Consider the following 18127-nt stretch of genomic DNA (forward strand, 5'->3'; position numbering starts at 1 on the left):
AAAGTCATTTTCGTAGTGAATATTGACGGTTCAGCTATAAGCATATTGATATATTATTCCGGACGGAATTGTAGTGGAGGATATCTCCGCTGTCCAATAAGAAGATAAACCCCTAGACGATTAAAGGAATTTTGTTAAATCAACTTCGATATCAATAAGGAGCCAGAATATTTTATAGGGTCGCAAATAAATTGCCCAATTCACAATTGGTGTCGTAGCGTTGTATCGTTGTATGTCGTAATATTTTTATACCCTTCAGCTTCGTGAGAAGGGTATATATAAGTTTGTCATTCCGTTTGTAATTTCTACATTTTTCATTTCCGACCCTATAAAGTATATATATTCTGGATCCTTATAGATAGCGGAGTCGATTAAGCCATGTCCGTCTGTCTGTCTGTCTGTCTGTCCGTCTGTCTGTCTGTCTGTCTGTTGAAATCAATTTTCTGAAGGCCCCAGATATCTCCGGGATCCAAATCTTCAACAATTCTGTCAGACATACTTTCGAGAATTTTGCTATTTAAAATCAGCAAAATCCGTCCATAAATAACGGAGATATGAGCAAAAATCCGAGACAACCTCTGAAAATTTCATCAAAAAACACAATGTATTGCATGCTTTGACAAAAAAACAACAAAACGTATGGTTGGATGTGCAAGCTATGCGTATTTTGTTTTTTTTTGTGTTTTGTTTCTTTTGGCGTTGTTGTTGTTTTTTATACAACTAACCGTTTGTTTGGTTGTGTGGATGTGCAAGCTTTGCGTATTTTGTTTTTTTGTGTTTTGTTTCTTTTGGCGTTGTTGTTGTTTTTTATACAATTAAACGTATGTTTGGTTGTGTGTTGGATTTTTTGACAAAAAATCAACAAATCGTATGTTTGAATGTGCATGCTTTGCGTATTTTGTTTTTCTTTTGTGTTTTGTTTCTTTTGGCGTTGTTGTTGTTTTTTATACAATTAAACGTATGTTTGGATGTGTGTTGGTTTCATTGCCTTGCGTATTTTGTTTTTGTTTTTTCTTTTCTGTTTCGTTTGGCGTTGTTGTTGTTTTTTGTGTTCTTGATAAATTTAGGATGCTGTACGCTGAAAGTGGGCAATGTACATACATATATACTAATTATAAAAAATAATAATGCATCCACAACAAAGGTGAAGGGTATATAAGATTCGGCATAGCCGAATATAGCACTCTTACTTGTTTATTAATGTTTTGTTTCGAAAAATTTGTTTGAAAAATATTTATGACATACAATGCTACAACATTACGACATCAATTGTGAATTGGGCAAATGTTGTGAAAATAACAAATAGCATTTCAAGATTTGTTTTATATTCCTACCACACAAATTGTGTGAAATTACTTGCCCCAATTTAACTGATCTCTGTCCCCTACAGTCATTTATATAAAATCCCAATAAAAGCAATGTTAATTTGCTCATTACCCTAAAGTTTATAGAGAAAATGCAGAAAACAAAGCTTAATGAGCAGTGCACAAAACAAATGGTTACTTACTCTCACCCAGAAACCTGCAGTATTTCTAGTTTAGAAAATCAAGCCCATCTCTTCTACACCCACTCAATGGAAACAAAAGAAATAAGTTTATTGTCCCCCTGGTTCTCTCTCTGCCTTTTGCTGCTGTATTTACCCTGGTAATATTATAAAAAATTAGCTAATACCATCATCATCATTATCAACAACGCTACCGCCACCTACACCGCCACCAGCGTCTTCATTGTCAGCGTCATCATCAGCATTGGGGCTGTGTTGTGACTGCTCGTTTGCTTTACACGATTTTGACCGACTTTTCTTCTTTAGTTTTATTTGTTTGCTAGTTTTTTTTTGAGTTTTTTCTATTATAATTTTTTGGTTTGTGACTTTTCACAAAATGATTGAAGCAGCTGGAATAAATAACAAAAAACATGGAACAGACAGACTGACTTTCGGACAGTTAGACATAGTTTAATGTATTTGTCAAGTGTTTAAATACATGACTAGTTAAATGAATGAATGGCAGAATGACGAAGACGACGGCGCATGAATGAGTTAGATTGATAGTTAAACTATTGTTAGATATTGCAGTATTTTTTAATTTTTTTTTATTCACTTACTGTTAAACAACTGCTCTTCGATCAGAGATTTAAAAGAATTTATTATATAAATTCATTTGTTTTTAATTGTGTTTTTAGTTAAATATGCTGTTTAGCAAATGATGTGTTAATTCATTTGTTAACTTATTTTACAATTCATAGCTTTTTAACCTTGACATACTCAAGGTCTATTAATAATGTCTGTGCAACTCTACAACAATATAAAAACAAAAAGAAAAACAGGCATTTTGTTTGTGTAAAACTATACTGAGCTTGTCAAGGCGAATTCATAATAAGGTGGTGTCGATATCACAGCTAAACACTTGTTTAGATGCTCAAGCTGTCAAATTTACTAAAGTGAATACCACAACAAACCCAGAAGCAACAAAAACAAAAGGCAGACTTCGACAGCTCCAGCAAACATAAACAAAATTTTTGACAAGCACAGTATTTAAACACAAAGGAGCAAAAAACGATCAGCTGATTAGTTGCACAGACCTTATTAATAGACCTTGGACATACTGATAAATAAATTTTGGATTTCTGTTTGAATAGTTAAAACTTACTAAATATTATTGGGTGTATGACTTAAAAATGTGGGAGTTTTTCAAATTTTAAGCTTTTATTTTGAAACATTTGTTTCAAATTTATCCAAAGTATTGGAAATTGTTAGCTATGATGACCATTTCCCTTCTTTATGGCAACATAGGAATTCCGAGGCAATCAAGCCAATATCGGATACTCTGTTCCAAAGTGAAACGTATCCCACAGATAGCACTCTGCTTTGGTCGAAACAAATAGTAGTCGGACGGGAAAAGGTCTGAACTATAAATCGCTTCTTTCTAAATAGTTTTTAACAGGTATTGCAACCTGTGGCCGTGCGTTGTCATAATGGAATATCACGATTTCATGTCTGGCCGCATATTTTGGTCGTTTTTTGGCCAATGCTCGCTTCAAATGAATCAGTTGCGTTCGGAACAGGTTCCCTGTGATGGTCTGGACAGCAGCTCAAAGGACAATCCCACCAAATAAAGAGCATTACCTTAACGCCATGAATATTTGGCTTTGGTGTCGATTCGGCTAGTTGGCCGGGCTTCACATACGATCTCTTACGCTTCGGGTTATCGTAGTGGATCAATTTTTCATTGCAATGATTTAGCATGATAATGATTCGGTCTCTCGGTTTCAATTCATATGGTTCCCAATTTCCCTGCTTTTGGATGACTCCAGCTGCTCGCAAACGTTTTGATATTGCTGCTTTTGCAAGCTCTTGTTGAGTTTTACCTGCCTCCAATTCTTGGTCTTTAAACGTTTTTGGCTGGTGATTCAATTCGTTTGAACTGCTGAACTGTACTGTTGCACTTATGGACTTAACTGTCCATATAGATACGAGTACATATGTGCAACGTGCCGAGAGAGTAAAACTAGTACAAATATATGTAGTTACCTATATGTATGTATGTACATAATACAAATTATATTTATGCAAATTAGTCTTATATACATAGTTGTATTTACATCTAACCCAATAAACAATAATAATTGAGCGATATAAAATAAATCACAAAATATAATTATGACTGACAAGCAGTTCAAGTAAAAAGGTATTTATTTTATTTACTACCCTGCGGCAAATATGTGTCCCGTGACATTTGAAAAGAGGACATATCATTTAACTTGTTCAATTGTGCCAATAAGTGGACAATTACTCAATGAATACACAGAGAAAACAGATTCGATTTACAGTTGTGGCTACAAAATTTTAAAAGTGGTTATAAAAGTTTGTTTGCTTCAACCGAAATTCTTCTTTATCAACTGAATTTCTGTTGATAGAACCAAAAATTCTATGTATGCAACGGAATCATTCGATTGGCAAAAAATTCGGTTGCTACTACCAATCTGTTTTCTCTGTGTATTAAACAAATTTGATGAAAAATATAATCTCTGAAGAGTGGAGTTGTTAAACGAAATTTTCTGTCCCCCAAAACCTTACAAAGTCCCCATCTTTGGGAACAAATCCCCAAGACTGGCAAGCCTGGTTTCAGCAAATTATTGGCTTTTTGACAGTAATTGAGATTTTTTTGTTTAAATTGAATTTATTCGAGTATTCGATTATTAGACAATTATTGATCAAATATTTTAAACTGAAAACTTTTATTCGATTGGAATTTAATTTTTATTTGTCGATTATTTGAATAATTTTTATTCAAATTTAAATTTATTCGAAAAATTAAATTTTATTCGAATAAAATTTAACTTTTATTCCTCGATTATTCGAATAATTTTTATTCGAATGACAACCCTAGTATGGACTTTAAAAACTTGTCAAAATCCATATTTCAATAACATTTTTCTTTAAATAAAAATAAATTTATTCGATTATTCGACAATTATTTATCGAATTTTGCTTTTATTCTAAACTGAAAAATTTTATTCATTTAATAATATTATTTTAATAACATAAAATTTAATTTTTATTCCTTGATTATTCGAATAATATTTATTCGAATGACAACCTAGTATTGACTTTAAAAAATCGCCAAAATCCATATTTCAGTGACATTTTTCTTTAGCTTAAAAATAAATTTATTCGATTATTCGACAGTTATTGATCGAAAATAAATTTACTCGATCGAATTTGTTGGACTTTAAAAAATCGCCAAAATCCATATTGCAACGACATTTTTCTTTGGCTTAAAACTAAATTTATTCGACTATTATTGATCGAATAATTTTTTTTTTATTTTAACTGAAAAATTTTATTCATTCGAATAAAATTTTATTTTTATTCGTCGATTATTCGTACAATTTTTATTCGAATAATAATATTAGTATGGACATTCAAAAATACCCAAAATCGATATTTCAATGAAATTTTTCTTAAGAATTTGATAAGAATAAATGATTTTATTCGAATAAAATTTAATTTTTATTCCTCGATTATTCGAATAATTTTTATTCGAATTTAAAAATTTAGTAAATTTATTCGATTATTCGGAAATTATTGATCGAACATTTTTTTCATTCTAAACTGAAAAATTTTATTCATTAGAATTAAATTTAATTGTTATTCGAATGACAAGTTTGGACTTTAAAAAATCGCCAAAATCCATATTTCAATGACATTTTTCTTTAGCTTGAAAATAAATTTTTTCGATTATTCGACAATTATTGATCGAAAATAAATTTACTCGATCGAATAATTTGTTGGACTTTAAAAAATCGCCAAAATCCATATTGCAATGACATTTTTCTTTAGCTTAAAAATAAATTTATTCGATTATTCGACTATTATTGATCGAATAATTTTTTTTTTATTTTAACTGAACATTTTTATTCATTCGAATAAAATTTTATTTTTATTCGTCGATTATTCGTACAATTTTTATTCGAATAATAATCTTAGTATTGACTTTAAAAAATCGCCAAAATCGATATTTCAATGAAATTTTTCTTCAGAATTTGATAAGAATAAATGATTTTATTCGAATAAAATTTAATTTTTATTCCTCGATTATTCGAATAATTTTTATTCGAATGTAAAAAATTTAATAAAAATTTTAAAGTAAATTTATTCGATTATTCGGAAATTATTGATCAAAAATTTTTTTCATTTTAAACTGGAAAATTTTATTCATTAGAATTAAATTTAATTTTTATTCGAATGACAACCCTAGTATGGACTTTAAAAAATCGCCAAAATCCATATTTCAATGACATTTTTCTTTAGTTTAAAAATAAATTTATTCGATTATTCGACAATTATTGATCAAATAATTTTTTGGACTTTACAAAATCAGAAAAATCCATATTTCAATAACATTTTTCTTCAGCTTGAAAATAAATTTATTCGAGTATTCGACAATTATTGATCGAATAATTTTTTTTTTATTTTAAGCTTAAAAATTTTATTCATTCGAATAAAAATGTATTTTTATTCCTCGATTATTCCAACAATAATATTTGTATGGACTTTCAAAAAACGATATTTCAATGAAATTTTTCTTAAGACTTTGATAAGAATAAATAATTTTGACATACCTATAATTTAAAGTTTGCGGATAAAAATCTATAAAAAAAAAAGTTGAAACTGCAAAGAAACCATCATCAGTTTACAGATTACATTACAGTAATTGGTAATTAAATTAATTATGAGAAATTTTTTTATTAGAAATAAACATCTTTTGTAAACAGCTCAAACACAAAAATTCCAAAATGTTTCTTCAAAATTTATACTGCAATTGGCATCAAAACCCAATTTTTGAGAAACCTGCAGATAGCCCTTTTTGAATATAAGCCCTCGATATAAAGTCTATATGTCTCTGAAAATTATGTGCAGTTAAGTTAAACCCAGTTTAACTTACTCATTTCAAGAAAATTGTATCTCCTTGATTTTAAATTTTAAAACAATAGAATAAAATACATAAACTACATACTAAAATTTATTTGCTACTACTACTGATTTAATTACTTATAAACTAAATTTACCTTAAATATTAAAATATATTTAAAATTTAATAAAAAATAGAATATAATAATTATTTTGTTTAATATTCACCTTTTGTTAGAATTTAGCTACCTTTTATAGTTGGTTTTTTGTTATTACTTATTTGTTTGTTTTGTTTGGTTTGGTTTTTTTGGTGTTTTATGAAACAATTATTAGGTATTATATTAGATAATCGTTAATTCTGATAATTTTTGTTGTGGATATAAATTGGTGTTGTAATTGTTATTGTTGTTTTAGTTATAATTTTGCAATAGAACTTGTATGAATGGCTGACTGTAGTAGATAGAAAGAAACTGTTTATTTATTTTGTATTTTTTGTTTGTTTGTATTTTTGTTCAACTCGTTTGTTTTTATTTTTCCGAGTGTTGTTGTTATTGGTTTTGCACTCGTAACAACAAGAAGTTGGTTGTCGTTGTTGTTGTAGAGAACGAGGATGATGACGATGCAGCAGCAGTTGTTTTTGTTTATAAAGTTCTTTTTTTTTGTTACTGTAATTTTAAATTAGTTTGTTGTTGTTTTAGTTATATCTGTTTTTATTGAGATGATGATAAAATACATATGTATGCATACATGTACACTAGTGTTGCCGAATGTGCCGATTTTCGCGGGATTTTCCCGCTTTCGGCTATTGAATTCCGCGAACTACGTTGCCAATATACGGGAGACACAAAAAAAAATACTGTTGTTATTGTGGTTGCGATGGTTGTAAAATATTGAATAAACCGATTAAGGGGAACTGGTATTCCAGCATGTAAATAATAAAAAAGAGTTCTTGTGTACTTAACAAATGCTAAGGGGCATTTTCAACCGTTAACTGTTAAAACAGCATTTCTGCTGATTTTTGTATTGGTCAAATCTTAAATATTAATCGACTCTAAAATTGATGTCCTTCCATCTATCCATTTTCTAGCTGGTTGACCAAGTAACCAACCCAAGTCGTAACTTTGGAAATGTATTGGGTGTAGGATTTAAAAATAAGGTTTTTAATAACTTATATGTCATTTTGAAGGTTACATATCTGTCATTTATTCTCACTTAGATATTGAACAAGTGTAGACAACACAGTTATTGTTTGCTTCAAAAATGTAGAGTGTTGTGCCAGCAAAGCGTCATATGCGGGAAGTTTTGTTTTACTTCTTAAATTTGCACACTAAAGCTTATGTGTCTCATCGGTTTCAACGTACGAGATATGTTTTGTGCGGTTCATAAGTGGTGATTTTGAAAGGGAAGTCAAAGATAGCCCAGTCCAGCTCAGAAAGTTTGAAGACTAAGAATTGGAGCTATTACTCCATGAAGATTGTTGTAAAACACAACAAGAGCTTGCAAAATCATTGGGAGCTACGCAAGCAGCAATTTCATAACGTTTGCGAGCAGAAGGATTTATCCAAAAGCAGGGAAATTGGGTACCATACTCAAGACGAGAGACATTGAAAGATGAGTTTGCATGTCCGAAATGATGCTTGAACGCTATAAAGGAAACAAAAACGGATCCATTACGATAAACCGAAGCTCAAGAGGTCGTATGTGAAGCCCGGCCAACTAGCCGAATCGACATCCAAGTGGCGCTAAGGTAATTCTCTGTATTTGGTGGGATCAAAAGGGTCCTATTCGACCTATTACGAGCTGCTGAAATCTAGCCAGACCATCACAGGGAACCTGTACAGAATGCAAATGATTGGATTGAAGCGAACATAGGCCGAGAAATGCCCAGAATATGCGGCCAGACATGATACCGTAATATACATACGCATTACATGTTAAAAAATATTTAGAATGAAGTGGTTGGGAATTTTTACCTCACCCGCCTTATAATCCAGACCTTGCCCCGTCCGACTACTATCTTATTTGTTTCGATCGATTCAAAACGCTTTCTCTGGGATACGCTTCACTTTGGAACAGAGTATCCGATATTGGCTTGATTCGTTCTTGGCCTCAAAAGCTGATCAGTTATTTTGCCAGACATTTTTTGAAAATAAATCTGGAATTTCTAAACAACTGGGCCGATCGGGATAAATTTTGATGTGGGCGTAGCCACAAAGTATACAGAGGTGTCAAATTTGACAGTTCAAAAACACTAAAATCAGCTTTTTTTGAAATTGTTTCGATAGAAAGAGAAAACAAATTTTGCGGTTTAATGCAGACAGTGCGTTAAAACAAACAACTATATAAATAAGCACAAAACCAAACCAGTTGAAATTGTTTCGGGCGAAAGAGACAAATATATTTTTTTGCCGTGTCGCCTCTGTATACTTTGTGGCGTAGCGTTATTCCGATTTGAATTAAATTTTACATGTGCAAAGAGAAAGTGTTGTCGAGTTCAAGTTTTAAATTTGGACCTCATGGACCCACTAGGGGCCAGGGAACTGATATGTATGTATTCCAGCATGTAAATATTAAAGTAACTCTTGAGTAACTTCTTGTACTTAACAAATGCACATTTCAGCTGATATTGTCCAAAAATATTGGATATTGAATCGACTCAAAAATGTATGTCTTTCGATGTGTCCATCTTCTGGCTGGTTGACCAAGTAAACCTGGCATATGTCATTATTTTGGAACAAGGACAAAATTTATGGTTATGATCGATTTATTATTTCATATACCCTCCTAGAAATATGCTTGCGAACTAGGGCTTTAATGATTTTATGTGCTGTTTTTTATAGCGAAGTGGACGTTTTATATGTATTTTGATTTTCTTACAATAACGCTATAGAAAAACAGCACATAATATCACACACAAAAATATTTTAATAGAGCGGAACTAAAAAAAAAAACTCAAACAAAAAATTACTCAAAAAAGTTACACATACGAGTGTTGTTTTCACATAGTTTTTTCTTGGGTTTCTGACAACTGAGTTAGGTCTATGTCTATTCTTTATGATTTTAATATTTGAAACAAATTCTTTAATTTAAATGATTTATCATAAAATTTATGGGTTGATTATGGATGTCAACCGAACTTCAGTTGCATTGTCAATAGCCTAAATGGCATTAGAGATGGCAACACGCAACAATCTTTTTGTGTTGCCAAATTGGCAACCAGAAATTTGTGGTTGCCCTCTGGCAAGGCAACTGAAGTTCGGTTGCCAACCATAATCGATCCATTCGATTTAATATTGAATATATACACAATTTGGGAGATAAAATATTATATTATAATAAAAGAGTCAGTTTTGAAAATTGTCCCGCTTTTTGTAAAAATAAAGCTGGCAACTCTAATGTACACGAAACACTGTATTCGAATCTGACACACACACACAACTTGTTTAAAATACACTTGCAATATTTTGTAGTTGTTTTGGTTTTTTTTTTTTTGCAATTGTTATTGTTTTTTAAGTGATGAAATTGTTTTATTTCCGTTTTTTGTTTTAGAAAATAATTCGTTGCTGTTTTTTTTTAAATTTATTTGCTTGTTTTGGTTTAGAAAAAAGCTGGAACTAAGGGAGAAACAGAAAATTAATAATGATTTAATTTAATTCTTTATTTTTTTTTTCCAAACAATTATTTAATTTGTTTCTATTATATAAAGTACAACTTTTAGTTTTAAAAAATCACTTTATTTTTTTTTGGTATTTTTACTCAATTGATTTTTATTAATTTATTCCAAACAAACTTTTACCCAGTTTACTTCTTTTTATGTACTTTTTTATTGCCTTACTTTGATTTTTATATTTTTATTTCTTTATTTTATTTGCTCAATACTTTAGGGATTTTATTTTTATGAAAACGTATTGTGTAGAGAGTAGTGTAATGACGACAACGACGACTGTATCTTATTATTATTATTATGTAGTTTCTGTTTTGTGAAACGTCAAATTATTTCATGTCATCATGGTTCAATTTCCATTTGGACTTTACATACCTCAAGGTGCCATAAAAACATTGTTTCAACTCAACTTTCTCTGAGTTGCAAAAGTTCTTTTCTGCCAGCAGCCACTTAAAAGAGAACTTTTCCTTTGCTTAACATTCTCCTAACAGCAAATTGCAGTGTTGCCACGGCAGCTTATTTCGCAAAAGCTCTAAGTTTAATTTACAAAAAGGATGTGAAGCTTTTTTCAAGAACCTAAGTGCTGGTTCACACACGAAAAGTTTACTTGAGCAAGTCTTGAGTTTATAGAGGAGAGAGGAAGAAAAAGATGAAAATCTTTTCAATCTCCTTTCCCCTCTCGTCTATAAACACAAGACTTGCTCAGGTAAAATTACTGAGATATAAATTATTTTATTTTACCGTGTTTTACGGTCTTATTGGGCTGTGATCAGACGAAACAAAGATAAATTTGTTTGGATCCGATGGGAAACATTATTTTAGGCGCCCAGATAATAAGGCATATGATCCAAAATACAACAAGAAGACCGTAAACTACGGCGGTGGATTCATCATGATATGGGGGTGTTTCTCTTCCGACGCCCAGATAATAAGGCATATGATCCAAAATACAACAAGAAGACCGTAAACTACGGCGGTGGATTCATCATGATATGGGGGTGTTTCTCTTCCGGTGTCGGTCCAGTATACTAAATAAAGAACAAAATATGCGTCTCGGACTACGTAAATATATTGCAAAGCATAATGCTTCCATTTGCTGAGGAAGAGATGCCCTTGAGATGGGAGTTTCAGCAGGACAATGATCCGAAACACTCCACAAAGTTGGCAAAGGACTGGTTTGCTGTCAACAAAGTACCTCTTATGGAATGGCTTTCGCAGTCACCGGACCTAAACCCAATAGAACACCTTTGGGGAGTGCTCAAGAGGAAGCTGGAAGGTTTCAGTCCGAAAAATAAAGATGAATTGTGAGAAAAAATCCAGGAAGAGTGGATTTCCATTGACAAGAACGTTTGCAAAAAAAATTGGTTGATTCCATGAGTCGCAGATGCAATGAAGTTGTGAAAACAAAGCTAGATCAACAAAATATTAAAATAAAATAGTTTTTTTAACAAAAAATCAAAAGACGAGCCTCTAAAAATTGAATCATTTTACGCGTTTCTATTATTTTGTCCAGTAATAATATTGACTCTTTACATTTTGAATATATGGATAAAAAAGCTGCCAAAAATTAAAACATATAAATCAATCTATCTATATATATAAAAATGAAATGGTCCGTGTATGTAATGTCATCACGTGACCATCAGGAGATGGTTTGTAAAGAAAAAAAAATTCAAAAATTTCTGGTAAAACTCGGAAGTCTTTTTTTTGTGAGTCCAGTCAACTGTAATAAAAAAGCTCCCTAAAGTATGCAGTACAAATTTTGATATTTTGTTTGCAAATAAATAAGAACAGACTGGTGTGCGTGGGTTGGAGAAACTTGAAGAACTAACATCAGTAAATGCTACCACTAGTAAGATATAAAAACGTCTAATACACAAGACGCTTAATAGGCATTACTTAAAACCCACATAAAGCTCTTCTTGCTCTCTTGGTAGCAAAAAACTTTAAAAGAAAATTCCTCTCCTATTATATTTTCCATTTATAAATTCTAGAGCTGCATTTTCCTCTAATAAAATTGTATATAATAGCTGGCATTACAAAAATAATACATAATTATTGTATTTATTACATATTTAAATAAATTAAAACTTATTTTATTATTCACATTTGTTTGCACTTTGCTAACATACTGCTACAATATGTTCATCTTTTATTTATTATTCCCTGCCCTACACAAAACCATAACAAAAAATTCCCCAATGTTTTTTTTTTTTGTTTTCTAATTTAATTCTCTTTTCATTGTTGTTTATACGGAATGTATTAGAGAAACAAAAAAGATAATAATAATGAAAGCATAGAATAAAAAAAAATATGCATGCACATAATGTACAAGTATTTACATATTTCTAATGTAAGTTTTCATTTAAAGCAAACTCTAACAAAATCCTCAGGCATGGCAAATGGAATTTAAAAATTGTACCAATCGGCATTAAAAAAATTTAATTTTTAGGCGGTCCAATTTGCCCGGGAATATTTTTTAGAAATTCTTCTTAAAATAACAATATACAGTATTAATGACCAAGTTTGTTGCTTTTCAAATGATTCCATTATATCCATTAATTCTTTCGGTTCTAGCAACAGAAAGTCAGTTGATAATGAATTATTACATTTGATGTTCTAACCCCCATTTTCTCAATATCAGGTTATCGTTTTTCGTAACCATAAACCTCCAATTAACATTTTTTTATATGAGAACTGTCAGTTTATCGTCACGATAAAATATAACCAGAGATTGAGAAAATGGGGGTAAGGATATTCAGATTTAGAGAAAATAATGACAATAATAATGGCATAAATTTGTTTATATATTTTCCGGTTTGAAAAAGGATTAAACAAAGAATAAACGCATAGAACGGAAGGAGAGAGTAAAAATTTACTCTCTTTTCACACATACGGGTGATACAAAAACAAAATACATGCAATACATTCTCATGAATTATGTTTTTGACAACAGACTTAGGTTTTTGGCTCTCAGTTACCTATCTAGTTGTTGTCTATGGATTAAAACTACTACGAGTTGAATATTTCAAAAACGTTTGTAACTGAATTGTCTTATAATGCCGGCAACGTAAATAAACAAAATTATCGCATATGGTTTTAATCCAGAAATACTGCAATTCCTTTATGGGCATTTCCACCGAAATGTGCATTTCCACATAATCAATTCAAATCAAATTTCGCTCCAAATAAGTTTTATATATACGGTTATCATGGCACCTAATTTTATGATGATCAGTCCATAATTAGTCATAGCTCCCATATAAGACCCGCTTCCGAAAACCATCTTAAAAATGTTGGTATTCACATAAAATTCAACAGATATAAGTTTCATATAGACATAAATTACGCGACCTAATTTCAATTTGTCATAAAGCATAAAAATTTTGAACATATAAAATTAAAAAAAAGTTCATCTTCAACATCAAAATCGCAAAAAACTTCAAAAAAAACTTTTTTTTTTCTTTTTTCCCCTTTTCAGGTCCATAGTTAGCAAACCGTTCAAAATTCAAGGAAACAATCAACCAAAAAATTTACCTAAGACCTCAATAACCAACTTTCTAGAACATATTAACTTCCTAGGAATGATTCTTAATACCGTTTACGTAAATTAATATAAGTTAGTGAGAAAAAACTAATGGAATTAAGTGTTTTGGGCCAAAAAGGCAGCTTTAAACAAATTTTAAATTTCTTTCGAATTTTTGTAAAGATTTTTGCGATTTTGATCTTGAAGATGAAGTGTTCCTTATGCCTCAGATAGTAAATCAAAATTCCGAACTGTTTGCAAGATATGAGCTTGAGAAAATTATCACTTTTTTGCAAAAATTACGCCGAGGCCCCAAATCTTTGGGGTCCATAAAAAAAGTGCATGACTTTTGGCAAAACTGGGAGACACGGATTTTTTTGGTATTTTACCATGTACTGGTGTCCGTATATGGTTATATTTTCATGACTTTAAAAATTACAAGCAGTGTAATCGAATAAATTTATTTTTAATTTAAAGACAAATGTCATTGAAATATGCATTATTCGAATAATGAATGCTTGTCATTCGAATAAAAATTATTCGAACAATTGAGAAATATTTATTTATTTATTTATTTATTTACATGATATTAAACTTATATAAATACAACATTAATATATAAAAATAGTAGCACTGGCTACCTAGGCTATAATTGAGAAATAAAAATTAAATTTTATTTGAATGAATAAAACTTTTATTCATATATCAAAATCATTTTAAATAACGCAACGTCATGTAACGTCACGTAAGATACTAAGGCAAAAAAATAAAAAAACAAGAAAAGATTTTTAAATTTTATAATTTGGAAAATAAAATTATATTATTCCAAATCCTACTACAAAAGGTTTTATACAAAAAGTCTTGTCCAATTCGCACTTCTGTTTTTGGTAACGTCACGCAATCGCCTATTTTTGCTAATATCTTCAACTCCTTAGGGTTACTTCTTGCAATATTTTTCCTGAATAAATTGGTACTTAATTACTTCGCAAATATAAAAACTACTTTTTTCAAATTTGACTTTTTTCATTATTTTTATACCCTTCACCTTCGTGAGAAGAGTATATATAAGTTTGTCATTCCGTTTGTAATTTCTACATTTTTTATTACCGACCCTACAAAGTATATATATTCTGGATCCTTATAGATAGCGGAGTCGATTAAGCCATGTCCGTCTGTCTGTCCGATTTTTTTTTTCATCAAAAGTTTTTTTTCGCTAAATATTAAAAAAAAATAAAAAATTATTAAAATCTAAAAAAATTTAAATCTAAAAAAATAAAATTTTAAATTTAAAAAAACAATTCGAAAAATTTGTTTCCAACAAACTAAAAAATGCAAAAAAAAAATTAATTTTGTTTACCTAAAAATATTTAAAATTTGTATTTTGAAGTATAATTTGGTGAAGGGTATATAAGATTCGGCACAGCCGAATATAGCTCTCTTACTTGTTTTTTAACATTTTGTCGTACAAATGTCACGTTACGCCATAATGGAAATGCCCATATTTGTTTCAATATATTAACTGTGAAATAAATTTTCAAATTGTACCGAACGAGTCATTGGTGTGCGATTGTTCTTTTCATGATCGAATTGTACCAAAAACAAGTAAGAGAGCTATATTCGGCTGTGCCGAATCTTATATACCCTTCACCAAATTATACTTCAAAATACATATTTTAAATATTTTTAGGTAAACAAAATTTTTCTTTTCCAAAGTTATTTTTTTATTTTTTGAATTGTTATTTTAATTTTTTTTTAAGTTTTAAATTTTTTTTATTCTTTTTAAATTCTGACAGAATTATTGAAGATTTGGATGCCGAAGATATCTGGGGTCTTCAGAAAATTGATTTCAACAGACAGACAGATATATATATGTAGTATATAAGTATATACCCATCACCTTCGTGAGAAACACGATGGGCCGATATTGCCCATTTTCAATACCAAAGATGCCTTATCAACAGTGAGTATTTTCGGGAATTTTAGAAAAACAATTAATAAAGTCTGTCTCTGATTATATGTTAAGTGAAACTGTCAAACTTTGAGGGGTGATACATGATCGATAAACAAAAACAAAAGTTGGATATGCAACAAAATCGATTACTCTTTTTTAAAGTTAATCGGTGTTGACAGGCCGGCCCTATACAGTTAGAATCAAGATATTGAATATAATTAAAATCAGTTTTAGTTTCGGCGCCACCAAAATCATTGTAGACCTGCTGTGTTATAAAAAAAGAGTTAAAGAAAACACGGAAAATTTACGAAATATAAACAAAAGGCAACACAGCTACATATGTAAAGAGTTGAAATTGTGAGAATGCATGTATGTATGTAGGTGTATGTATATAAGCTGGAATATTTTTCTTTTATTAGGGCAGTAGGTTTTTCCCGACCCGTTAAATATATTGTTATATATGGAACTCTCTTTGTTATATACTAATATTTGCTGGTATATATACTTTACTGTTGATATAAATACAGAACAAGAAAAGCTTTTTTAATATATTTTTTTGTTTTTGACGTATTTCTTTTGTGCTTTGCCGTTTCATTTCATTTATATTTAGGTAAGTATGTGTAAGTAGGTGTAAAGAGACTCAGATTTTACGACAAAACATCGTTTAGTTCCTTTTTTTCTTAATGTTCTTCCTACATATCGAATGAAACAACAACTATTGAAATAGGAGCGGAAGTAGTCATTTTCATTTGTACACATCAGTTTCATGTTGTTTTTTAGGGACGAAACGAAAAATTTCGATAAAAAAAATGAAGTTTTGAAACTTTACTCCTCTGATTTCGATAATTTGCTGGCAGAAATTCAAAATCCTCTTTGTTTTGTTTGGTTTTTATATATGGGCAAAATGTTAAAAAATAATGAAAAAATCAAATTTGTAAAAAGGTTTTTTTTATATTTGCGAAGTAATTAAGTACCATTTTATTCAGAAAAAAATATTGCAACAATTGACCCTAACCCCCTGTCTATACTTGACAAATATTTATCATAACAATAAATGACATTTGTTATCAAGACAAAATTGTCTTAGCAAAAGCACTAACAATTTTGTCATAACGAAGCAATAATACTAATAAATGGAGACTATACCTGATAATTTTTTATCTTGACAACCATTTTGACGTTTATCATGATAAAAATTTGTCAAGTATAGACAGGGGGTAAGGAGTTGAAGATATTAGCAAAAATATGCGACTGCGTGACGTTACCAAAAACAGAAGTGCGGTTGGTCTTGCATAACTCTGCGAATTGGGCAAGGCATTTTGTATAAAACCTTTTGTAGTAGGATTTAGAATAATATAAATTTATTTTCCAAATTATAAAAATCTTTTCTCGTTTTTTATTTGTTTCATTTTCTCAATCTCTGGTTATTTTTTATCGTGACGATAAACTGACAATTCTCATACAAAAAAAATGTTAATTGGAGGTTTATCGTTACGAAAAACGATGAGAAAATGGGGGTTAGTATTTGACGTGACGTTACGTATTTAAATTTCAATTTGATATATTTTTTGGTTAAGAAATAAGAAAAAGAAAACAATTAAGAGAGTATGGACACTGAGAAACACTTTTTTTTAATTTCAATAATTTATTTTCGTAAATTATTTTCGGAAGTTGGCGTTATATGGGAGCTATGACCAATTATGAACCGATCATCATAAAATTAGGTGCCATGATAACCGTATATATAAAACTTATTTGGGGCGAAATTTGATTTGAATTGATTAACTTTTAATTTTTCGGTCTGGGTGGACTTTTCGCTGGAAATGCCTATATGTATGTAGTAGTGTCCAAAAAACCGGTTTAACCGAAAACCATCTTACAAAAACCGGTTTCTCAAAAAACCGAAAAGTTAAAGAAAACCAAAACCGGTCGAGTTTACAAAGAGGAAAAAACGGTTGATCGGTTTTCGGTTTTGGATACTCCAGTTTCAAAGTTTTTAATAGATGAGTGCAAAATACCTTAAGTAGTCCTGTCGTTTTACTGGGATCAGGTCTAGGCATCGAGTTTTATAGATTTGAAGTTAGTAAGTCATGCATACTGACCATCTAAATATCCAAATATCGCAAAGTGATGTTCAGCTAAGTTGTAAAGCTCAACGCCGGCTACAACATAGTCACTAAAAGAAAAAGGTATTTTTTATTTTCCTGGAAAATCCGTGTTTCATAATTTTTTTCGATGTCAGGTACATATCTGTCATTTATTCTCACTTAGAAATTTGTACCAACAAAGCGTCAAAGCTTATGGTGAATGTGTTTCATCGGTTTCAACGTGCGAGAGATGGTTTGTTCGATTCGGAAGTAGTGACACGGAAGACACAGATCGCACAGGCCAGTCAAACAAGTTTGAAGACCAAGAATTGGAGGCATTAAAAACATTGAAGCTGAGAGACTATGAATGATTTAGCATTACCGAAATGATGCCTGACGTTATAAAAATCATTTTTGCACCGATTCATTACTTGCGATGAAATGTGGAAAAAGGTCCTATCTATTATGAGCTGCTGAAATCATCAGA

At 30.4% G+C, this 18127-nt stretch overlaps 1 protein-coding gene across 1 annotated transcript in view; it reads right to left on the bottom strand.

The window, feature by feature from the left end:
- Positions 1-6900, bottom strand: part of pasilla (RNA-binding protein Nova-1-like protein passilla) — a 155096-nt gene extending 148196 nt beyond the window's left edge. Inside the window, exon 1 of the mRNA XM_065516273.1 lies at positions 6641-6900. The gene's annotated coding sequence lies outside the window, so the exon portion shown is untranslated. The remainder of the gene's footprint in view (positions 1-6640) is intronic.
- Between the last annotated feature and the right edge of the window lie 11227 nt (positions 6901-18127).

The sequence above is a fragment of the Calliphora vicina genome, chromosome 1 (genome assembly GCF_958450345.1).
Source record: "Calliphora vicina chromosome 1, idCalVici1.1, whole genome shotgun sequence".
NCBI lineage: Eukaryota > Metazoa > Arthropoda > Insecta > Diptera > Calliphoridae > Calliphora > Calliphora vicina.